Genomic DNA, 26,793 nt, shown 5'->3' with positions numbered 1-26,793 from the left:
TTAAAATTTCTCATCTAATTTCTTATTCTAGCAGACAACCCAAAAACATACTCTTGTGCTTGTCTTCCCTTATCTGATGGTCCACTGATCTCTTCAATACACCATCTTTTGATGAACAGGTTGAGCACATCACCATAATTTTTAGTGGTATTAGAGATGGTCTTTTTATGTTTTTGAAAAAAAAATGAGCTGGTCTTTTGAGAGACCATAGAATACTATAGGAAAAGGTTATCATCCTTGCCATAACTCTGTATATTAATCTTCTTGCGCATCATTTCTGCTAAATACAACATTGTTGTATTTGGATCTATTTCAAATAACTTTACTAGTCTGTTGCTGCTATCTCATGTATTTTGGTGTAGGCTATCTCGTGTCGCTGCTCGTCTGTTGCAATGGTGACACATATCTTTGCTAGAGTTATATCTCCATGCACTTTTGCTTGCTTTACCATGTTCCCCTATGAGAAAAAAGTTGCTCTTTCTTGAAATGATGTGTAAATTAAATGAAACCAAGATATGGATTGCTCTTTGACGGACCTTTAGGGTGTGTCTGAATTATGCAAATATATAAAAATGCATGTATGCAAATAATATTATAATTAAGTCTACATATATTGCAAGTGTACGGGTCATAAAGTAATACCTCGTGGGTGAGAATGAGGGTCATATTTCCCCAGAACGGTGAGAGGCTCCTATTACTTCCTTTTTGCTTACTAAATAGCCAAAACGTTTACATTCTTTCTTTAATCTACTTCTATAATTTATTACACAATAAAATTGGAGAATTGTTAAGCACAATTGGAAGGAGTCAATAGGTTGCATGATAGTTATCTTAATTATTACTTATGGCAGCCGTTGAGTGTGACAATCATGTTCTAGAATTAGACCGGGAGAATTCAAAGGCGTACTAGTCCCAATCTCTTGGCAACTAGGTCTAAATAACTAGGAACTTAAGATGGAATCTCTTCCTACCCTAGCTACCTATGTTTGCCTTAAGTACAAGAATTCCTCTAGAAGGGACAAATCAAATCCTAAGTCTAAGGGGCAATCAATGCCTAATCCAGAAATCTAGCAAACGTAACCTCTTAGAACATGCAAAGATCTATCATGGCATGGGCCTCCTAATGTAGTGGCATATCTTCCTCATCCACATTAACAAGAATATATTAAGAAATCATGCAATGATTCATGAAAACTAGAGAGATGTATTGAATATATCAATCAAGGTATATAAACAATAATTAGAGTACCTAGACATAAAATTCCCCTCGAATTGGGGTCCTCCAATGGATGTAAAAGAATATAAATCTATTAATAGCAATCATCCATAAGAAAGTATATCAAAAGAAATCTTAGACTAACAGCCTCAAATTGGTCTTCCAAGGTTGAGAGCAAGAGAATCCCAAGATTGACAAGATGACGCTGAACGCCTTCAGGCACCCTCCTCTAATGATGATCGTTGGATTATTCTTAAGAAATCCAGCAGAATCTGTTAGAATATGGAAGAAATTCGTATCCAGCTGCTCAGATCTCCGGAATTCCCGCTGTCCTACCTTATTCGGCAAAAGAATCTCCCTAAATTTTTTGAAACCTAGAGTATTTATAGGATTGAATCCCCCACGGCCTTACCACGGGCATTGTGACGCCCGTGGTGAGTAAGTTATTACTTGGGCTCCAAGTCACGTCCTGACACAACACTATAAGCATTGTGTGGCTAGATCACTAGCGTGATGGGTTTTCACAACGGCCATTGTAAGGCCATTATGGCTCCTGTATTGTTTCCATTAGTTCTATGCTACCACAGCTTGATAACGACAGTGATTAGATTGGCCAACGGCCATAGTAAGATATTACCACGGCCATTGTGAGCTGTCGTGAAGTTCTAATTCAACAACTTGGCCTATTCTGGTTCATAACATCCCTGAATTAGCTTCTTTTTTTTTTCCTAAAATTGAAATATAGGCCGAGGTGTGCAAAAGAATAAAATTTTGTACTAATTAGGTGCCAAACATGTCAAAATTCATGGTAAATATGGAAAATATGAACTATTTAACACTTATCAAATATCCCCACACTTAAGCATTTGCTCGTCTTTAAGCAAATATAAAATATAAAAAAAGAAGACATGATAACTGCTTGAACTTAGGAAACTAAATATGGAGTTTCAGTAGTGTAAGGGAACAATCAAATGGCAAGTAGCATGAACCTGCCTCTACGAAGAGGAGTCTACTCTATGGCAAAAAATACTTTTCCAAGTGTCTGTTTCCTAGTCCACTAACTTATAGTCTAGATCATGGTGCAAAAACTTTTTGGGGTTTTATTCAAACTAACTCTGTGCTTTTCATAAATCCTTGTACATGAACACACTTTTTTTTCACAATCAGTAGCCTTAACACATCCCAAGAGGCATCCCTTTCTCCCACTAGGGCATACTCTTTGTATCCGACTTGTTGGGAATGACTATGCACTACAAAGGGGTAGCTCTTTCTACTGTTAATATATTTTACTACAATGATGAAATAAGTAAAACTAATCATACCCCTACTATAAAACATCACTCACTAAACAGATATTACTCCCAGAGCAGCCAAATTCTTAAGAGGCCAAGAAAAATCGCTAATCTAACATATATCATGTCCATAGACCAAATAAACTCTAACAAATAAGTACAATTCCTTCAAAGTCAACACTAGCATGTATATAAATTACAAACACCATTTTTGGGAAAAACAAATTTCATGATATAGCATAATATAGCACAAAATTCACAAATTCATAATTTTGCACAAAGCAAATCAATCATAGACTTCCTTCCCCACACTTAATGATGCACATTGTCCCCAATGTATGGATGCATGCGTAAGTGTCATAAAATATAATAGTAAAAGATAATAAAAGAGTGTATGGTCACTAGTACTCACCTGATTTCTTAGTTGGGCCGATGAAGGCAATGAAGTTATCCTTATCCAGGCTCCGAATTGTGTAGGCCAATACACCACCCGATCACCTCAAACCCTAATGGAGATGCAAATGAAGTTAAAAATTCCAAGCATAAAGTAAAATACTATAAAATAAACTCCACTATGATCAAAGTAACTACAGAAGCAACATGATGAATGTCCCTTACTGAAATAAAATGTACAATGTATGACAGAAAATAAAAAGCGCAAAATTGGTAAATGTAATCAAAATGGTGGAAATCAGCGTAGGAAAACTGGCTCTGTATGTGGTCGGTGGAAGATGGGTGTTGTTGATGAAGTGGGAGAAGTCTTCGGTGCCACTGGAGCTGATGCTGTCGGTGAAGTAGGCACTAGAGTGAATGAGGGGTCTTGGCACTATAGATGCACCAGGATTTGCTAAGGTAGACCCACAATCCTAACATAACCCTTATCGAGGTGAGCCAGGTACTCCTCAAGAGTTGGTGGAATTGATGGGGTCATGGTCGCAGTCTGTGGAGGAGGACCAACAACAATAACTAGAGCGGTAGTCGGGGGAGGATCAGTAGTATCAGTTGTCTCCGAAGAGACACCTCATCGTCCGAAGACTTAGAGTCAGACTTGTAGACCACTCAAAACTGAACCCTGTGGGGTGTGTCCAGCCGCTCTATAATGCATATAGCCCAGAGCGTAGTGACTCCGATCTGCTGCATGCTTGCAACTCAATGCATGGCTTAATAGCGGTCAATCAGGCCCTCACCCTGAACAAGCCTGGTAATGTAAGGACCCAAAAAGATGGTCGCTAGTTTGGGATCCTGTGCATGGTGACGCAACTTGCAGGCATGGCAAATGTGAATCGGGTGTCGAGCTACCATGCTCTACAGGAAGTACAGGTCACGGAAGTTCACGACCCCGGCATTGTCTCCTCGCCCAGTCAGCATCCTAGATAAGTAGGCATTGAGGTACCTAAATGCTGCATGTCCCAGGACAGATGTCTTCAAGGCACCGCATATATAAGTCTCGCGGCCTTATTAAAGGGTTTGAGTCCAGACCTGATTAGTACTCTTGTGGACCAGCAAGTCGATGTGGAGCTGGAAGTATGATACTGTACAAGTGTACTCCACATCGATGAGCCTCATCTCCATGGAGAACTACTTGTATGACATCAGGTACTCCACTACGAGTATTTGGAAGCTAATGGTATTGTGATGGCTGAGGCTGATGACCGTCATGTCCAGCATATACAAGATCATCACCACTAACGTCAGTTCCCAGTATGTCGGCTCTCAGATGCTAAAAAACCCTCCCATCCCTGTTTAGAAACCAAGTCTCGTACGTCATTAGTGAGACCAGTCTTTTCCAGCATTGGCCAGTCAATGACCCGGCCATCAACAAACCTTTAATCCACAAGCCGCCTATAGTGTGCCCTGTGCTCAGGTTCCCTAAATCGTAGAATCACTAGCCGAGAAGATTCCCCAGTCTTCTTTAGCCTCTGCCTGTGGGTGACTGGCAGCTCTCTTCTGACCAATAACCTATAATTAAGAAAGAATACAGAATATTAATCAATAGAATACATAAAATGCGATGCAGGAATGGACAACTGGTGCACAACAGGTATACTATGGCCGTTATGTGACCATAACGGTGCCATCACACCATTACCATGACTGTGGTAACTTTCTGGATGAGTACAATGGGTACGCAAAGGACTATTGTAGGAGTCAGTAGCCCTGCTGTGCACTATTCTATTGCCACCAAAGACATACAATGCTCGTGGTTAGTCCATTGTGTGTTAAAATGAGACAACGGCCAGCTAACAATGGGCAAACCCTGTTATCAGACGTTTCCAAGGCAAGATGAGTGGGAAAAATTCCATAATGGCGTTACAACGGACGCATAATACCCGTCGTAGCTCACCTCAACTAGTTTATAATTTGAACACGATGATCATAACAACGACCATTGTTCATCATGGAATAGTTGTTGTGAAGCCCGACTATGGTGAAAATTTTTTGTCCAATGGTTTGTTTTGATAGAAATTCATATAAAAACATGCACCGAGCATCTCTAAACTATTTCATGCCATTTATACATCATAAAATTATGATTTAAAAGGTTTTAGTAAATTCTTAAAAAATTGGCTAAGAAGAGAGGATTGCTCCACAGTGAAATTAAAAGTGATTTGGTGCTAAATTGAGCGGGAACAGTCTGAAAGCTACTTGGAATCACTATGTGATCATAGGGAGCTTTCTCCGGTGAGGTGGAAGAGATGAAACAAAGTTTGAGTGAGAAAGACTAAGGGTCACCCGGTGGCACTATATCTCATCATAACAAGCTAGGCAATAACTCAATAATGGCCATTGTTCATCTATTTAGTTCTCTGAGGCACCACGGCTGTTATGTTCCAGTTATGGGACCATTGTCAACTTAGTTGGGGCTCAAAATTTTCTAAGTGTTGGCAATGACCATTTTAGGGCTTGTTATGCTCACAACAGCCTCACCAAGGGCGTGGTAAGGCCATGCCAAACCTCTCATAGAATCAAGGACATAGCACCCTGCGAAGAACAAACGTGACAAATTGCCACCGCCGTGACATGAGCATTATAAGCCCGTGATGGACTCACTCAAATTTTCAAGAGAGTATTTCTCTTTGCCGATGCATCACAACGGGTGTATAACTATTAGACCGCGCGTACTGTGATACGAACAGTGAGAAACTAAGTACTCTCCCTATGTAAAATGACATAAAAACAATTCCTAATAATGATACTAGACCCCACAAAAAGATTTCGTTCATAGAATTCAAAAGAGATGAGTCAACTTCACACCATTAAATTAAGTACCACTTTTTATTGAATTACTAGATGATCAAAACGAGAACTAAAAATAAATGAACTAATGCATAAAAACTACTTGGGTTGCCTCCCAAGAAGCGCTAGTTTTACGTCAAGAGCCTGACATACCTACTCTTACCTCAAGATGGTTAAAAAAGATTGAATTCTTCCCCCTTGTTATTCTAATTGTTGTCCCAGGAATAATATTTTAAACGATGACCAATTAACTTGAATGTGCCTCTCTCGGGGTGACTTATCTCTATAGCGCCATAGGAAAAGGCTCATGTTACTATGAACGATCCCGACCATCTTGATTTCAACTTACGAAGAAAAAGCCTTAGTCTTGAATTAAAAAAAAGGACTTGATCTCCTTCTTCAAACTCCTTACCGTGTTTGAGGTGTTCGTCATGGTATTTTTTTTTTGTGCACCCTTTGTAAATCTCTGCATTCTCATAGATAGTAATCTGCCATTCTTCAAGCTCATGGAGCTGTAACTTCCTCTTCTTTCCTACAAGATTAATATCAAGATTTAAACATTTTATTGCCCAATATGCTCTGTGTTCAAGTTCTACAAGAAGATGACATGCTTTCCCATATACTAGTTTATACAGTGAAGTTCCTATAGGTGTTTTAAATGTGGTCTTGTATGCCCACAAGGCATCATCCTAATACTCGGAGTGGAAGTATGATACTGTACAAGTGTACTCCATATCGATGAGCCTCATCTCCATGGAGAACTCCGTGTACGACATCAGGTACTCCACTCCGAGTATTTGGAAGCTGATGGTCTCGTGATGGCTGAGGCTGATGACCGTCTTGTCCAGCACATACAAGATCATCACCTCCAATGTCAGTTCCCAGTATGTCGGCTCTCAGATGCTAAAAAACCCTCCCATCCCTGTTTAGAAATCAAGTCTCATACGTCATTAGTGAGACTAGTCTTTTCCAGCATTGGCCAGTCAATGACCCGGCCATCAACGAACCTTTAATCCACAAGCCGCCTATAGTGTGCCCTGTGCTCAGGATCCCCAAATCGTAGAATCACTAGCCGAGAAGATTCCCCAGTTTTTCTCCAGCCTCTGACTGTGGGTGACTGGGAGCTCTCTTCTGACCAATAACCTACAATTAAGAAAGAATACAGAAAATTAATCAATAGATTACAGAAAATGCGATGCAGGAATGGACAACTGGTGCACAACTGGTATACTATGGCCGTTATGTGACCATAACGGTCCCATCACACCCATTACCATGACTGTGGTAACCTTCTGGATGAGTACAATGGGTACACAAAGTCCTATTATGGGAGTCAGTAGCCCTGCTGTGCACTATTCTAGTGCCACCAACGGCGCACAAAGCTCGTGGTTAGTCCATTGTGTGTTAAAATGAGACAACGACCAGCTAACAATCGGGAAACCCCGTTGTCAGACGTTTCCAAGGCAAGATGAGTGGGAAAAATTCCATAACGGCCTTACAACGGGCGCATAATACCCGTCGTAGCTCACCTCAACTAGTTTATAATTTGAACAAAATGATCATAACAACGACCATTGTTCATCATGGAACAGCTGTTGTGAAGCCCGACTATGGTGAAAAATTTTTGTCCAATGGTTTGTTTTGATAGAACTTCATATAAAAACATTCACCAAGCATCCCTAAACTATTTCATCCCATTTATACATCATAAAATTATGATTTAAAAGGTTTTAGTAAATTCTTACAAAATTGACTAAGAAGAGAAGATTGCTCCACAGTGAAAATCAAAGTGATTTGGTGCTAAATTGAGCAGGAACAGTCTGAAAGCTACTCGGAATCACTATATGATCGTAGGGAGCTTTCTCCGGTGAGGTGGAAGAGATGAAACAAAGTTTGAGTGAGAAAGACTAAGGGTCACCCGGTGGCACTATATCTCATCATAACAAGCTAGGCAATAACTCAATAATGGCCGTTGTTCATCTATTTAGTTCTCTGAGGCACCACGGGCGTTATGTGCCCGTTATGGGACCATTGTCAACTTAGTTGGGGCTCGAAATTTCTAAGTGTTGGCAACGACCATTTTATGGCTTGTTATGCTCACAACAGCCTCACCAAGGGCGTGGTAAGGCCATGCCAAAACTCTCAAAGAATCAGGGAGCTAGCACCCTGCGGGGAACGAACGTGACAAATTGCCACCGCCATGACCATGAGCATTATAAGCCCGTGATGGACTCACTCAAATTTTCAAGAGAGTATTTCTCTTTGCCGATGCATCACAACGGGTGTATAACTATTAGACCGCGCGTACTGTGATACGAACAGTGAGAAACTAAGTACTCTCCCTATGTAAAATGACATAAAAACAATTCCTAATAATGATACTGGACCCCACAAAAAGATTTCGTTCATAGAATTCAAAAGAGATGAGTCAACTTCACACCATTAAATTAAGTACCACTTTTTATTGAATTACTAGATGATCAAAACGAGAACTAAAAATAAATGAACTAATGCATAAAAACTACTTGGGTTGCCTCCCAAGAAGCGCTAGTTTTACGTCAAGAGCCTGACATACCTACTCTTACCTCAAGATGGTTAAAAAAGATTGAATTCTTCCCCCTTGTTATTCTAATTGTTGTCCCAGGAATAATATTTTAAACGATGACCAATTAACTTGAATGTGCCTCTCTCGGGGTGACTTATCTCTATAGCGCCATAGGAAAAGGCTCATGTTACTATGAACGATCCCGACCATCTTGATTTCAACTTACGAAGAAAAAGCCTTAGTCTTGAATTAAAAAAAAGGACTTGATCTCCTTCTTCAAACTCCTTACCGTGTTTGAGGTGTTCGTCATGGTATTTTTTTTTTGTGCACCCTTTGTAAATCTCTGCATTCTCATAGATAGTAATCTGCCATTCTTCAAGCTCATGGAGCTGTAACTTCCTCTTCTTTCCTACAAGATTAATATCAAGATTTAAACATTTTATTGCCCAATATGCTCTGTGTTCAAGTTCTACAAGAAGATGACATGCTTTCCCATATACTAGTTTATACAGTGAAGTTCCTATAGGTGTTTTAAATGTGGTCTTGTATGCCCACAAGGCATCATCCTAATACTCGGAGTGGAAGTATGATACTGTACAAGTGTACTCCATATCGATGAGCCTCATCTCCATGGAGAACTCTGTGTACGACATCAGGTACTCCACTCCGAGTATTTGGAAGCTGATGGTCTCGTGATGGCTGAGGCTGATGACCGTCTTGTCCAGCACATACAAGATCATCACCTCCAATGTCAGTTCCCAGTATGTCGGCTCTCAGATGCTAAAAAACCCTCCCATCCCTGTTTAGAAATCAAGTCTCATACGTCATTAGTGAGACTAGTCTTTTCCAGCATTGGCCAGTCAATGACCCGGCCATCAACGAACCTTTAATCCACAAGCCGCCTATAGTGTGCCCTGTGCTCAGGATCCCCAAATCGTAGAATCACTAGCCGAGAAGATTCCCCAGTTTTCTCCAGCCTCTGCCTGTGGGTGACTGGGAGCTCTCTTCTGACCAATAACCTACAATTAAGAAAGAATACAGAAAATTAATCAATAGATTACAGAAAATGCGATGCAGGAATGGACAACTGGTGCACAACAGGTATACTATGGCCGTTATGTGACCATAACGGTCCCATCACACCCATTACCATGACTGTGGTAACCTTCTGGATGAGTACAATGGGTACACAAAGTCCTATTATGGGAGTCAGTAGCCCTGCTGTGCACTATTCTAGTGCCACCAACGGCGCACAAAGCTCGTGGTTAGTCCATTGTGTGTTAAAATGAGACAACGACCAGCTAACAATCGGGAAACCCCGTTGTCAGACGTTTCCAAGGCAAGATGAGTGGGAAAAATTCCATAACGGCCTTACAACGGGCGCATAATACCCGTCGTAGCTCACCTCAACTAGTTTATAATTTGAACAAAATGATCATAACAACGACCATTGTTCATCATGGAACAGCTGTTGTGAAGCCCGACTATGGTGAAAAATTTTTGTCCAATGGTTTGTTTTGATAGAACTTCATATAAAAACATTCACCAAGCATCCCTAAACTATTTCATCCCATTTATACATCATAAAATTATGATTTAAAAGGTTTTAGTAAATTCTTACAAAATTGACTAAGAAGAGAAGATTGCTCCACAGTGAAAATCAAAGTGATTTGGTGCTAAATTGAGCAGGAACAGTCTGAAAGCTACTCGGAATCACTATATGATCGTAGGGAGCTTTCTCCGGTGAGGTGGAAGAGATGAAACAAAGTTTGAGTGAGAAAGACTAAGGGTCACCCGGTGGCACTATATCTCATCATAACAAGCTAGGCAATAACTCAATAATGGCCGTTGTTCATCTATTTAGTTCTCTGAGGCACCACGGGCGTTATGTGCCCGTTATGGGACCATTGTCAACTTAGTTGGGGCTCGAAATTTTCTAAGTGTTGGCAACGACCATTTTATGGCTTGTTATGCTCACAACAGCCTCACCAAGGGCGTGGTAAGGCCATGCCAAAACTCTCAAAGAATCAGGGAGCTAGCACCCTGCGGGGAACGAACGTGACAAATTGCCACCGCCATGACCATGAGCATTATAAGCCCGTGATGGACTCACTCAAATTTTCAAGAGAGTATTTCTCTTTGCCGATGCATCACAACGGGTGTATAACTATTAGACCGCGCGTACTGTGATATGAACAGTGAGAAACTAAGTACTCTCCCTATGTAAAATGACATAAAAACAATTCCTAATAATGATACTGGACCCCACAAAAAGATTTCGTTCATAGAATTCAAAAGAGATGAGTCAACTTCACACCATTAAATTAAGTACCACTTTTTATTGAATTACTAGATGATCAAAATGACAACTAAAAATAAATGAACTAATGCATAAAAACTACTTGGGTTGCCTCCCAAGAAGCACTAGTTTTACGTCAAGAGCCTGACATACCTACTCTTACCTCAAGATGGTTAAAAAAGATTGAATTCTTCCCCCTTGTTATTCTAATTGTTGTCCCAGGAATAATATTTTAAACGATGACCAATTAACTTGAATGTGCCTCTCTCGGGGTGACTTATCTCTATAGCGCCATAGGAAAAGGCTTATGTTACTATGAACGATCCCGACCATCTTGATTTCAACTTACCAAGAAAAAGCCTTAGTCTTGAATTAAAAAAAAGGACTTGATCTCCTTCTTCAAACTCCTTACCGTGTTTGAGGTGTTCGCCATGGTATATTTTTTTTGTGCACCCTTTGTAAATCTCTGCATTCTCATAGATAGTAATCTGCCATTCTTCAAGCTCATGGAGCTGTAACTTCCTCTTCTTTCCTACAAGATTAATATCAAGATTTAAAGATTTTATTGCCCAATATGCTCTGTGTTCAAGTTCTACAAGAAGATGACAGGCTTTCCCATACACTAGTTTATACAGTGAAGTTCCTATAGGTGTTTTAAATGTGGTCTTATATGCCCAGAAGGCATCATCCAATTTATCTGACCAATCCTTCCAATGATGAGCTACCGTCTTTTCTAGGATTTGTTTTAATTTCCTATTGGACACCTCTTCTTGCCCACTTGTTTGTGGATAATAAGGTATGGCTAGTCTTGTGTAACTACATATTTCCTTAGGATGCTGATTAACTTGTCATTGCAAAAATGTGTTTTCCTATAACTTAAGATTGTCCTAGGTGTTCCAAATCTAGGGAGTAGTTTCTTTAAGAATTTAATCACAACTCTAGCATCTTTCGAAGGAAGAGCTTGTGCTTCTACCCATTTGGAAACATAATCTACTACAACCATGATAAATTTTTCACCAAATGATGTAGGAAATGGGCCTATAAAATCAATGACCACAAATCAAAGATTTCACATAAAAGAATAACATTCTGAGAAATTTCATCATGACGAGTAATATTACTTGTGCGCTGGCAATTATCACAATGTTGTAGATACCTGTGAGCAACCTGATTCAAGGACCTTGCCAGCTGTTCTATTTGTCCTAAAATGTCCCCCAGCTGGTCCTAAATGGCAATGCCCGAGGATTTCCCATCCTTCGGTCTAACGTATGCATCTACTAATAATCTAGTCTGCACATACTAAACAAGAATTGATCTTCCCACACATAGTGGTTTAGGTCCGTGAAGAATTTCTTCTTTTGTTGATATGTGAATCATTTTGGTAGAGTACCTGCAACCAAATAGTTGGCAAAGTCAGCAAACCACCGTGGGGTTTCACCTCTTACCGCAATGAGTTTGTATAGGCACTATTCGGGGAATGTGTTGTCAATGTCTCCATCCTTCAATGATTTCTTCTCAGGATTTTCTAGCCTAGATAGATCATCTACAGTCAAGTTCACTACTTCTCGCTTGTCCTTGGTTTTCACATCAAATTCCTGCAAGAGTAAAATCCATCTAATTAGATGAGGTTTAACATCATTTTTACTCATGAGATATCTAAGTGTGGAGTGATCAGTGTAACTCACTACTTTTGAGAGCAACATTTACGGTCAGAACTTATCGAAGGTTTTGCTAGCATCAAGAGAAGTTTCAATGAAATTCTTGAAAATTCGATGAAGAGGGAACCTTATACTTTGAATGTTGGAGGTTTAGTCTCACTTGTTCTTTGAAGTCCAATAAGAATTGTAGGAGGGGCCACCAACCAACCAAACTTATGAATTTGATCTCTTTAATGAACCATGTTCATTAATTGTAAAGAAGCATTTAAAACTTGTTACTATATATTCTCCATCTCAATATCTTAATTTTCAATATTGCAAATAATTTTTCAAAGTTATTGTTAGTTTTCCCGCTTTTATTTTTATCACTTATTTGACAATAATATGAATAAGTTATTGTTTCTTTAATGATAAACATAGAGATAACATGGACCATACAATTATTGGTTATTGAAACATCTTTTTAATGAAAAAAATAAAAAACTAATTTCACAATTAAGAATGATCTTCTCTGGGCTCATCAAATACTTAAAAGAATCTGCACACACACCCCGATATGTAGCCTATTCTTGTGAAATAAATAAATAAATAAATAAATAAATAAATAATGAAAGAAAATTGTATATATTTGTATACACATTTTTTTTTGTGTGTGCGCCTTTACATTGGTATGCAATATTTGTGGCAAGAATTAAAATAAAAAATATGATCAACATTTGCTTATTTATTTGGTGGAAATTATAAGAAGGCCCTTGTGGTATTTTCTCATATTAATAATAACTATGAGTTGGGCCAAGTTGTGGATGCCCATAACTTGAAGCCTAAACCTTGAGAAATGGCTTTCAATGTAGAAATGGATATACATATTTATAGTATCATTTTAATTAGAAGAAAAAAAATTGGTCATTTGTAGTTTTTTCTCTTTATCAATGAATTATAGTTTGTCTATTTATTTTGAAAAGATGAAATACATATATAAATTGAAGAAATTAATAATTTATTAAAAAAATAAATTTCTTAGAATCTTGATATACTAAAAGAGTCAAAACGTCATGTATGTATTAAGTATAAATGAAAAAAAAATTGAAATATAAAAACAAAAAACAAAGTTGAAATTTTTGTGAAATTATTATGACTCTCAAAACTTAGTATCACGCAACCAATCCAAAAAATAATAATGCATTCATATTGAAAAAATAAAAAATAAAAAAGATGAAACAATGAAATTAATAAGTTATTGTTTCTTTAATGATAAACATAGAGAAAGCATGAAGGATATAATTATTGAATTTTCAAGAATTTCATTTCATTGGTTGTGTAGTTTTCTTGTGCATCATTCAAGGTCTTGCTAGCATAGTAAATGGGATGGAAGTGCTTGTCCCTCCTTTAACCCAGTAGTACCCCTACTACAAAATCACTAGTATCGCACATTAACTCAAATGAAAAATTTCAATCTGGGGCAATCATGATTGGAGCTTGACAACTTTATCTTTTAAAGTTTTGAATGTTGGTGTGCAATTCTGGTTGAAATCAAATGCTGCTTCCTTTGCCAAGAGCTTGGTTAAAGGCCTAGCAATCAGTGAGAAGTCTTTAATGAACCTTCTGTAAAAGCTTGCATGACCCAGAAAACTATGAATTGCTTTGACTAATATGGATGGTGGAAGCTTCTCGATGGTAGAAATCTTAGCCTTGTCCACCTCAATCCCTTTTCTTGAAATTCATTGCCTCAATGTGATGCCTTCCACAACCATGTAGTGACATTTTTCCTAACTAAGCACAAGATTAGTCTCTTCACATCTCACCAATACCCTCTCCAGATTTCTTAGGCAGATTTCAAAAGAGTCACTAAATATGGAAAAGTTGTCCATGAACACCTCCATCGTGCTTTCCACCATGTCCTCAACGATCGACAACATGCATCTTAGGAATGTCACAGGGGCATTGCGTAATCTGAAAGGCATTCGGTGATATGCAAAAGTTCTGTACAGGTACGTAAATGTGGTATTCTCTTGATCTTCAGGAGCAATGGGAATCTAAAAATATACTGAATATCCATCCGAGAAACAATAATATGTGTGCCCTGCTAACCTTTCAAGCATCTGATCTATAAATGGAAAAGGGAAGTGGTTCTTTCTGGTGGAGTCATTCAGTTTCCTATAGTCGATGCATAATCGCCAACATGTGAGTGTTCTAGTTGGTATAAGCTCATTCTTCTCATCGGTAATTATGGTCATCCCTTGTTTCTTTGGTACCACTTGCACTGGACTCACCCATCGCTATCTAAAATTGGATAGATGATACCTGCATCCAAAAGTTTCATTACCTCTATATCCACCACTTCCTTCATGTTCATATTCAACATTTCATTGCAGCAAAGCGGAGGGTTTATGATTATCTTCCATCAAGTTCTTGTGAATACAAAAGGACGGACTAATTCCTTTGATGTCAGATATCTTCTAATCGATCACCCTCTTATGCTTCCGCAAAACCTCCACCAGCTTTTCTTTTGTTCATTAGTCAAGCCTGCCGCAATGATCAATACGAGTTTCGATTATTCTCCCAAAAAGGCTAGGGTACTGTAGCAGAGTACCGCAGCAACACGACAAAAATTACTGTAGCACCACTGTTCACAACCGGCCGAGAAAACAGAAGTTTATAGTATCCACACGGGCGTGTGGAAATTATCCACGCCCGTGTGGAAATTCCCCACGGGCGCGTGAAGCATCCACGCCCGTGTAGTCGCCCGATTCCAGCCCTATTTAAAAGCCGAATCAGCCCCGATTTTAGTATTATTTTCTCCATCATTTCCCCAACTTGAGAGAGGGCTTCGGCTAGGGTTTCGAGGGGTATTGGCCAAGGTTTTGGAGAGGTTCTACAGCTCCGACATCGTCATTCCTTAGGAAGAAGGTTGGTAAGGGAGCTTCCGTCGAGGCGTATCCTATACCGGACGAGGGAATCCTTAGACGACGAGTAGAGGACTTTCCACAAGACCATTGACACGACTATAGAGGGGGTTTCTTTATGGATTCATTGCTTTTACATTCTATTTCTTTGATTGTACTTAGCTCCATGGAGAGCTAAACCCCGAGTGGGTACTCGGGTATTGTGAACCCTAGGATGTATTTGTTTCTTTGAACCTCTTTATTATGCTTTCAATAAATTGATGTTTATTGTGAGTTCCAACTTTGAATGCTTGATTGTATGAACATTTCCCCTAGAGTGACACTAGGGTTGAGAGTTCTTGTTGGTAACCTTGTGAGTGAGTGACACACCACGAGCGTTAGACAAAGCTAAGTTGGAGAGGGTTGAGAGGGTGAGTCGAGAGCTACAGGAGCGTCCCTTTTTTCCTCCGGTGTGATAGACTCTACCTCCGTTCCTCGAGTTCTTTACGGCCATAATAGAGTGAGTGGTCTAAGGGATGAACTTCCGCTGGGGCTTAGTTGCGCGTGCAACGGAGTGAAGCATTGAGGTTATCTTAGTATCTAGGGCTCAATTGTGGTTAGGGACCTTCCACCTGGACCAAAGGGTTAGGTCTATAATTAGGAAGAGATTTATCACTTGGAATCCCTAGAGCTCTTTGCAACTCTATGCGAGTGCGAGGTGTTGAGATTGTTCGATTTCTCCTCCGGGACATGTATAGAGTTAGGCATAGTTGACCTTAGATTTGGGACTATGTAATTAAGGATTTCCACGACTCACCATTGCATTGAATAGGAAGCATAATAGAGGGTTCTTGCACTTGAAACAATTATCCTAGGCGGAGCATTATCCGGGTACCCCATCTTTATCGATTGCCTTACCCCCCTTCTTTACTTTTGCTCTCTTACTTGTTGCTTTTACTGTTGAGAATTGAATCATTATCACACTCATCATCATTGATCTTTTACATAGCTAAGAATCGAATTAAGTATTTTTATTCTCTACTCCCTGTGGATTCGATACCCGCTCACCCGGGATTATTACTTCGACAGACCCGTGCACTTGCGGGATATACGCAAGGGGACCTTGTCATGCTTCAATTCCAAGTCCAGACGTTCCTCAATCGATGGTTTGAGCCTGCTATCCATGTTCAATGTGACCTCAGTGGTGTTTCCTTCTTCGTTAAAAGCCTGATCCTTATTGACATCATCTTTTATTTCATAAATCCAATTTACTCCTTGTTGATGTCTTCCGTCTGCAAATTGTCAATTCCAATAAAGTCTTCTATGATGTCGCTCACTGTTCTCACTTCTGATCCTCCCGGTTTCATGAACTAATAGAATGTTTCCTTCCAAAATTTCTCTTCATGTTGTCCATAGTAAATGTTAAGTGTAGGGGACTACTCAACTACATTGAGGCATTGTGCATCAAGTTTCTGCATTATACAGTGTTCAATCCATTAATCAAGCAGGGCCAATACCCTCGCCAGCTAACCTCTCATACATGCCACGAAAAGAAAAATGTTCACAATATCGTGTAGCAACGACAAAAACCGGTGATAAAATGAATTGATTGAAATAATTACAAAATATTAAATGTCTAAAACACTAAGTTACAAGTTTTCCTGGAATCTGTCGACTAGGAGCTCCGTGACAACGGTGCCAAAACTTGACAGACCTTTAGGGTGTAGAGCTCGGATTCAGCAACTTGGCTTATTCTGCTTCAAAACATCCCTAAATTCATTTTTCCCCTAAAACAAAAATAAAGGCCTAGGTGAACAAAAGAATAAAATTGTATACTAATTATGTGCTAAACATGTCAGAATTCATGCTAAATGCAGTGTAAATGATATGAAAAATATGAACTATTTAGCACTTATCACTCTCCGTGCGAAAATCCTACGTATTATTAAAAGGGTAAAGAATGTGTGATAAGTGTTAAACAAATGAGTAAAAATTAGATAATAGAAGTTCTGTAAGAATTTATTTCATGTAAGTTGTTTCTTCTTGTAATGCTATGGCTAAAAAGCATGCTTATGAATAGTAGGTGGTAATAGGTCATATGTTTAATAGGATAGATCGTCCAAAAAAATTACAAAACATCATATCAAACTTTAATCTAAGTTCTTGCTTACTCATTAACCAAACTAAGGTTTTCCCCTAAATATTGACCCTTTAGTTTAAATTATATCCGAGTTCCTGCAATAACAAATTAGTCTACCAAAAAAAACTTGAAGTCATATTCACCTACATATATTTTTTAATTAAAATGATTAATACAAAAATACAAGCAAATATCTTGAAATTTACCATGGTGCTTGTGTGGAAAACTATTCAATGGACCATGTATGCTGCAGTTTTCATAAATGTTATATCTATTATTATTATTCAATATATGATGTGGTTTGATTGGATAGCTTGTACTATTTAAAATTGGGAATCCAAAAAAAATTTGATATACATTATATATTCATTTTTTTTAATAAATATAGACGACTCTTAACTTCTCATTTGGAAATTCAACGAGTTACTATTCTTTTAGTCATAGTGTAGAGGTGGTGTCATTTTTTCACTTAGTTGTTTTCTTTTAAAAATTTTTATTAGCATTATTTTTATTCATCCTAACCTTTTCAATAAAAAAAAAACTTCTTCCTCATGCCAATGGCATCAAAAGATTAGTTAGCTTGCATGGCCATATATTTTAAGAGAAAAGAGTGTGTGTATACATATATATATGTATGTATGTATGTATATAATCCACAATATCTATCTAGTAGAAGAAGAAGATTTTGAAAGTTTACATTTCAAAAGCAATGAGATAATGAATGGCTTTCTCAATCTGTCTCAATCAACTCTTCTACACAAGTAGAGATACTTATTGAGAAGATCACCATGCTAGCTATTCTCCTCTGCACTCCACCCTCTACTCCATTTTGCCTATGATTTCATGCAAGCTCCTCCACTCTCATCTCTCACACTATTCAAGCTATTAAGGAAAGATAAGTAGGTTGGAAGGGCCTCTTCTGTTATCATGTTCCCAACCAAACACACATATAACTCATCTAGTATTTCCATGGCCCTTTTTTCTCATGTAAATCCTTTGAAAAGCCTTTTAATTTGAGCTCAGGAGGAAGTGTTAAGGTTTCCATGAGTCTTCCACTGCCTTCAACAATGGTAGTGTCACGCCCCAGCCCCAAGTTGGGCATGTTGACAGACCGGCCACATCCAACCGGGCTAGCCCCACCAGGTGCAAGGCCTCAGATTTCAAATCTAGTTAGAGTTATGACAAGAATGACAAGAAATGAAACATTAATATAGAAGTGTAGACAAATTGATAAGTGCTTGTGTATTAGTAATACGATGTATTATTTTCTTACGATGAGCATTACTTTTATCAGATTTTAGCGCTAATACATGTGTATTTGTGAACTTTCATGCATGAAGGGTTTTGAAGCCAAATATGAAAGAAAGAAGCCAAAGTAGATTGCGATTGTACGTTGCTGATGAAGTCTTGGAGTGAACAAATGTGAAAACACAAGGTGTGATCGAAGATACGTGAATGTGTGCCAACCTCCATGTGCTCAAGCAATTACATGGTTTGGACGAGCACAAAGGCAGTCACATTTGCGTATTCCAATTTGTGCAATGTTAGCAAGATCTTCACCAATATGGCATTTTATTGAAGAAACGATGCAATCTACAGTATAAACGTGTGCCCGTTTATGTTAAGTTGATGAAAAGTGTGGATTCGGGAGTATTTCGGTGGAGTGCTGTAGCAGGTACTGTAGAAATCACTATAGCAGTTACTGTTTATAGCCAGCAGAAAATCAAATTTTCAGAAATCCACACGGCGTGTGGAAATTCCACGCGCCCGTGTAGATGCCCGATTCTAGCCCTTTATAAAGCCGCGACTTGTACCAATTTGAGGATCCATCTTTCATCCTTTCTTCTATCTTTTCTCCATCTTTTGGGTGGCCAGCGGCTAGGGTTTAGAGAGGCTTTAACGAGGCTTTTGGAGTGGTTATACGGCTTCGACACCGCATTTCTCTTGGAAGATAGTTATTGGGGGAGCTTTCGTCGGCACTGATCCGGCGAGGTGTGCCCTAGGCTTGACAAGGGGACCTTTGGAGAGGACGAGGCTACTCCATAAGGCCATCGACACGAATACTGAGGGTGTTGTCATATGGATTACATGTTTTTACTTTCGATTTTATTATTGATTGTATCTTGCTCCATTGAGAGCTAAACCCCCTAGTGGGTGCTTGGACTTGTAAACCCTAGGATGTTATTGTTTCATTGACTATTTATTATGCTTTCCTTAATTGATGTCTTTAATTGAGTTCCAATCTTGAATGCTTGTTGAATGATTTCTCCATTAGAGTGACACTAGGGTTGAGAGTCCATCTTGGTAGCCCTTGTGGATGAGTAACACACCATGATGGTTAGACAATGCTAGATTGGAGAGGGTTGAGAGGGTGAGTCTAGAGATAGTGGAGCGTCCCCTTTCCCCTCCGGTGTGATTTATCCTACCTCCATGTTCCTAGAGTTCTTTGCGGTCACAATAGAGTAAAGTTCTAAGAGAGGAACTCCATTGGGGCTTAGTTGTACGAGCAACAGAGTGAAGCGTTGAAGTAATCCTTAGTATCTGGAGCTTAATTATGACTAGGGGTCTTTCACCTGGACCAAAGGGTTAGATCTACATATAGGAATAGGGTTTATTACTTGTAATTCCTAGAGCTTCTTGCAATTGCACACAGTGTGAGGTGTTGAGACTGAGCTATTTCTCTACCTGGGCATAGTGTAGAGTTAGTCACGGTTAACCTTAAGTTTGGGATCGTGTATTTTAGGATTTCCACGACTCATTAAGCATCAGTTAGGAGACATAATAGTTGGTCTTGCACTTGAAGCAATAATCCTAGGGGGAGCAATGCCCGAGTGCCCCATTTCCTATCGATTGCCTTTCCTCTCACTTTATCGTGCCACTCTTTCTTATTTCTTTTAATTCTTTTCATAACGATTTTATTCACACTACCATTGATTCATTTTCATCATAGTTAGATAGCAATTGTTGTGTTTCTTCTCACTACTCCTTGTGGATACGATACCCACTCACCTGGGATTTATTACTTTGATAAACCGGTGCACTTGCAGGTCACACGCAAGGGGCGTTGTCACAAATAATAGTAAAAAGAAATAGTTTTGAGTATGGGTTTTAGCAGCCCTATAGATGTACAAGTTGCCACCCTTAATAGTTTGAAACAGGAATCCAAAGAAAATACAAATCTCACTCATACAGAAAACATACTACAAGTTCTACAACCTCAACGTTTAGTTATTACAATAGAAACGACAACTACAGAAACAAGACCTGTGAAATTTACAGATAATACATTCAAACATCGGACAGAGAATCGATAATATGCTTGTAAAGGTATAATAACAGACAGAAGTACAATAAATAAATAAATTAAAAAAACAAACAGAATATGGATAGCACACAGAAAGCCAATAGTGTACATCTCCCTAACTAATAAACATAATCAACAGCTAAAGGCTGGATCTTCAACTGTGAAGTCAAAGTAGATAGAATATCAACAACTGAAGTCGGATCTCAGACTGCAGTCGGAAGTGACACGCATGCCCGGTAACGCTACTACTAATAACATGTGCACATAGCTAGGACTTACTCCTCCTAGCTGGGGAAATTGCGAGCAATGGAGATATACAAAAAACCAGAAAAAAAAGAGTATATATAATGAAATACAGAATAAATAATTTTCCAAAATAAATAATTTTGTAAAAATATAATAAATAGCATTTAGAAAAATAGAATAGAAATACACAAATAATTAAATTTACAAATATTTATATTTTTTTATTATATGAGAAATACGTAGTTATATGGGTGAGAGAGCCTACCTGATCTATGCATATATACGGCATTTAACTTCTTCCCTTACGCCGTGGTTTAGGGTTCTATCGTCGGATCTCAGACTTGGCTTCTTTGACCGCCGATTGGCTTCACCCGAGCTCCTACCAAAGTGAGAAGATAGAGTATGACGATAAGTAGAGGACGTTGAAGAATATAGAAGTGATGAAGAAGATGGGCAAAAGTATGTGCAGTTAAACCTTAGCTCTCCCTTGATTTAATGAGACTCAGAAATAATGCTCAATCAAGCAGCAGACATAGATGCAAAATTTCCAGATGCATGTGAAGGCTTTGTGGAGTTCACTTCCAAAAAACTTTTTAGTCAAAGAAGAGGCTATCATTACTGATAGCATGTTTTCCTATACCCATCTCTAAGAACTCAAAGATCTCTCTACCTTCTCTTGGGGCATGGATTGAGTTTTTCCTCCCGTCTTAGTGTCTTTAGTGTTATAGTTCTTGCTTTTCATGTCCACATCCCTGATCATGGATAAGAAATGCTATATTTTGTTAGTCTCTTTTTATATTATATTTTAAATTTTGATCATGATAAGATTATAGTATTAGTATGATTATTATTGTTCAAGTATAATTATATTTACTTGGAAAATAAATTCAAGCTTGAACTTGGTAAACTAAAAAAATATCATTTATAGTGTAATCTGTTTTCTTTTTTTGATCAATATATCCTAAGCTTTTACAATAACATAAACATAAAAACCATGAACAAGAATTGAAAAACAGAATAAATATATAAATACTTTGACTTTGATGGAAAGTTGAGTGCCATGTGGAATTTGGAAGGCTTCTGCTTGCTTGAAAGGCCTAAAAAGGTGGTAGGAAAGCATGGTTGAGAAGTCATGAGAGAAAGCCCTAACCCCATCATCATGTTTATGAATTGGAATGCATTAAACTCTGTGAGATAGTGAGTCTTGAGATGGTACAATAGCTGACGTGTACATCCTATGTGGACAAAAAAAATACCACATTGGTTAAGTAGCTAAGTTGGCGAGTCGGTGATGTGGACCCAGGGCATCCACGCAAGCTTTCCTATCCACATCACCAATAATCCACCGGAAATCCCCAATTACCCGCCAGAGAAATGAAATTAAAATTTGGTGCTCATTTTGATACAAATTGAAAGTTAGTGCTCAAACTGATTTAAGGCCAAACTTAGGTACTCACTGGAATAATTTACCCACAAGAAGTACAATGATAATTAATGCGATTATAGGTGTTGCTTTAACAAATTTAAAAAATGTATTCTTGTTTCTTCTAAAGTTTCAAATAATACAAAAAATAAAAATATGACTTGCTAAAGGTAATTAATAATGTAAATAGATATGTTATTTCAACAAATTAAAAATTAATTTATTTGTTTATTGTCTTAATCAAGTGCTAAATTTCAGATTAATGCAAAACAATATTGGACATGTAAAAGCTAATTAGATATATTGGTTGTTGAGATGTAGGAAAGTGTTAGCATTGCATAGATACATTAAAGAGGAACAATACAATGATAACTAATAGGATTATATGTGCTATTTTAACAAATTAAAAAATGTATTTATAGTCTTAATGAAATTCTAAATTTCAAACACAAAATAGTGGAGGACATATGAAAGTAAACTAAACATTAATTGTTGAGAGATAGGGCCATAAGGAGTTGACAAAGCGAGGATAGGGTTGAAGACTTGTCTAGTCTGCGAATGCCCAAGTCAACAACACAGAATAAACCTAAATCCTGTTTAGTCTAAGAATACCCAGGGATTTAGAAAAAAAACAAACAAACTAAATGTTATTTCATTCAAAAACTGCTTTCATAGCCCGAAGGCTTACAATTAAATAGACAACCAATAAAACCCTAAAAAAACATAAAAAAGAAACAAATTGAAAATTTGCCAAAACTAGAAAATTCCCAATTGACATTATAGAAATAAAAATCATAACTAAACAAAGTGAATGCCAAAATGACGCCTCAATCAGAGATTTATAGCCTAAGATATGGCCGGATGAAATTTTTCCATAAACGGCAAAATTGCTATTTTCGAGGCTTAGATGATGGAATTTGGAAGAAAACTAATATGACCTGATTTCCATCTAATGAGACCCTCTGATCACCGAAATTAGCCATTCAAGAAAACTACCAAAATAACCCTGTCTAGGTCATTTCCCACTTGTCCATGTAGGCACATGCAAGTTCATCAATCCGGCCCGCATCAGGAGTGTTGGAGAAATGGTGTACACTTGTAATTAATGAAAGTGCGAGCCTTAGTTAATGCTGCAGAGTGTATAGATGTTCATCAAGGGGACAAGTTACATGAAGTTTCATATGTGCAGTTGCTGTAGTTCCCAATAACATGACGGCACATGTCCCATATATAAACTATTTTTTTTCTTTGCCTTTCTGTTAACTTTCTTCGGTTAATGGCTATTTACCTCAAGATTCTACCTAATAAAAAAACCAATTTGTCCTTTTCTTCTCATCTACCTAAAGACAAAGGACAAACCATTTTTCATTTTCTTTTTAAAACTCATTAATTATTGATTTTCCCCAAAAATTTAATTTATAATAGTCTTTTTTAACATAAATTATCACAAGTACATGTATATTATGAGAAACTTAATGATTTATTTATTTTATTGATAATGAAAAAAATAAAATCACTGGGAAAATAAAAATCTAATTGCTTGCTAAACAAAAATTTAATTAGTTTTTTTTTCTAAAAAAAAAGTAATCCAAGCATTTTACTAATAGAAAACAACACCATTGATTAAATTGGTTAAGATAACCAAATCAAAGAATTGGATGATAAAAGATATATTATCACAATCAGAACACATCCTGATCCTCAACCAAAAAAAAAACCAATCATATCATAACAAAAATTAGATCAAACACATTTAATCTAATAACTCATCATGTCTATCTTATTATAAATTAGCTATTGGAAAACAGTAATATAATATTCACATTTTTCATCAGGCGCTGCTACTCTTGAAATTCTATAAAGATTAATTATAATAAAAATTAGCATTTTATTGCTACAAAATAACATAAACTTGTCATTAAAAATTTAGATGATAATTTGCAATACTGACACAATTTCCAAACCTACAAACAAAACATGTGTTTATCAAACTAGGACCAACTATATCATAACAAGTAAAATACATTCAATCTTCACTTTCATCCATCTCATCTTGATAAGCACTCCTTTTGAGTAGAATTACTTAGTTCACTCATAATTTCTTGGGGTGGGCAACTTGTTTTGTTAGCTGAGAGTTCTCACATGAAAATGACCACCACAATAAAATTCAGAAAAAGCAATTATGCTCAAACTTATAACACATATGAAAGGAGAGGGAAAAAAATAGTAGCCACCATAACCAATCTGCTAGTAAGAGATACCTCCGATAATTAAGAAAAAATCCAATAGTAAAACAAGGTAAAAGAACCAAGGAAATCAACAAGAACTAAAGCAGATAATTGCAACAATAGAGAAATTTCAGAGTATTCACCTGAGTTAAACTTGTGCAAATTTTCAAATTGACAACCTTGATTTTCATCAAAGAACAAAAATGTCTACCATATATAAGATCGAAACCAACTTACTTTAGACAAAATAAAAAATGGATAATAATATTTTTCACTTAATTTGTGCTATAAAAATCTAACTGGTTGCGGGAGTTGCATGTATCTAACAACATTCACATTGTGTAAATATGAAGGTTGCTGGTTAGATGTGCATGGCTGTATTACAGTACAAAAAAGATGTAATAAATTTAGGAATATCGAAAGTTCCTAAGATAATTATTACCTGCAAGGTAACCATTGGAACAATATTATTAATATTATCTCCAAATAATATAATAGGAGATGAAGCACTCTTAGAGATAGCTTTTTGGTTTCTTCTTGGTTTTTTCCCCTTTTCAAGGAAAAGTTTTTTCTACTACCTTTGACAGAAACTGTAGCAAAGTTTTTCTTGAAACCTTTTACCTTACATGCATCCATAACACCTTTCGGGATGGCATTGTGCTCAATTGTTAATGCATCATTATTGCCCACACATTGAGATGAATTCATGACCATAGAGTTTGAAGATACATCATCTACATTTTTATCAGATTTAGTGAAAAAATTCTCCACTTCAAGGTTCAATTCAACCATCTTTTTAGCAAAAAGATAGATGTATCCTCAAATTTAGTTGCCCTTCTTGCCAGTTTAACTGCATTGAGATTTAGATCCTTGTATCGATTTGAAATAATTTTTCTAGGATCTTCTATAACAATTCTCCCATAGTCTAATATACAACCCTCACATGCATGTTTCTTCTATCTATTTAACATATGTCGAGAAGGGACTACCTTTATATTCCAAATATCTAGAACTTTTAGTGCATGGCTACATAAGTAGCCAACAAACTCAAAATACATACAAGAACAACTAATTGATTTATCCTTTGAGTTAAAAGTAACCTTACTTTCTCTTTGTAGCTCATATACACAAACCTTGTGTTCATATAAAGGTGGATTATCAATGCATGATTTAACTACAACCCCTATGGGCTTCTCATATTCTTGCTGAAAAAGATCATAGATGTTGGATGTATATGTATCTCTAGCGTCTCTTATAATAGGAGCCTTCATTTTTAATGCCGGTTTAAATTGTCTCACCTCATAATTAGATTGCAACTCTTGGTATCTTATATCATCCGACAATTTTTCAAATCTGCTAAGAAATTCCAACACATTGAATCTAGGTTTCACATAACATTTCATGCGACTATTGAAACTTTCACATAATTAAGTGCTTCGAATACATGCTGAAAATGGATGTCTACCATAAGACGCAACCCATTTTTTTTCTTTGTTCAAAGTATACAAACATCATTTGTTATCTTGGAGCTTGTGTTTTTCAAGTAAAGAGTACCACACATGAATAAAGTCTTCTTCATACTCAAAATCATGCATGCGATTTCTTAATCCTGAACCAAACTCACTTGACTTTCTAAAAGCATAATGAAGATGTTTGAGAGCATTTTGGAATAAAGGCCATGAACATATTCGATGCTATGTTTCAGAAAATACCTTAGCTATCGCCTTAGCCATGGCTGCATCTTGATCTGTGAATATAGTTGTCGGTCTTTTCCTCGCATAACCTCGTGAAAAGTTGTAAATAACCATTCAAAAGAAGCTGCAGTTTCATCATAGACTAATGCTACACCAAAAACAATAGTTTCTATATGATGATTAACCCCGATTATTCGTGCATAAGGACGATTGGCATTGTTGATTCTATAAGTGGTATATAAACAAACTACATAACCAAACAATGCGTAATCTGTCATCATCTTTGTGTCAGCCAGAAATATATTAGCAATATAATCTTCAACATCATATTACAACAAGTAGAAAAATGATGGATTGTCTAATTTTTCTTCTCAAAATAATGAATAAGGGTGTAAGATTCTCCTTTTCGTATCTCCCTCATTCTTTTCAATTGCAAATGATTGCTAATATCTTTGAGGGTGAACCCCACATTCTTCCTGCCTCCAACTTGCTCACTCATAAAATCAAAAATTAACTTTTGTCGAATACCGAAATTCTTTGTAATTTTTGGTTCAAGTGAATGGGCAACGATTAGTTTCCTCTACGATGGAAATTTGTGCTTGCTACGAGGGGTGTCTACTTCATGATTA

General features: G+C 37.3%; 1 pseudogene; it reads right to left on the bottom strand.

The window, feature by feature from the left end:
* Positions 1-25,262, bottom strand: LOC120282789 (annotated as a pseudogene).
* Positions 25,263-26,793: the final 1,531 nt, after the last annotated feature.

Source organism: Dioscorea cayenensis, chromosome 18 (genome assembly GCF_009730915.1).
Source record: "Dioscorea cayenensis subsp. rotundata cultivar TDr96_F1 chromosome 18, TDr96_F1_v2_PseudoChromosome.rev07_lg8_w22 25.fasta, whole genome shotgun sequence".
NCBI classification, from domain to species: domain Eukaryota; kingdom Viridiplantae; phylum Streptophyta; class Magnoliopsida; order Dioscoreales; family Dioscoreaceae; genus Dioscorea; species Dioscorea cayenensis.
The sequence above is the reverse complement of the archived record's forward strand: the minus strand, read 5'-3'. Positions and strand labels throughout refer to the sequence as shown.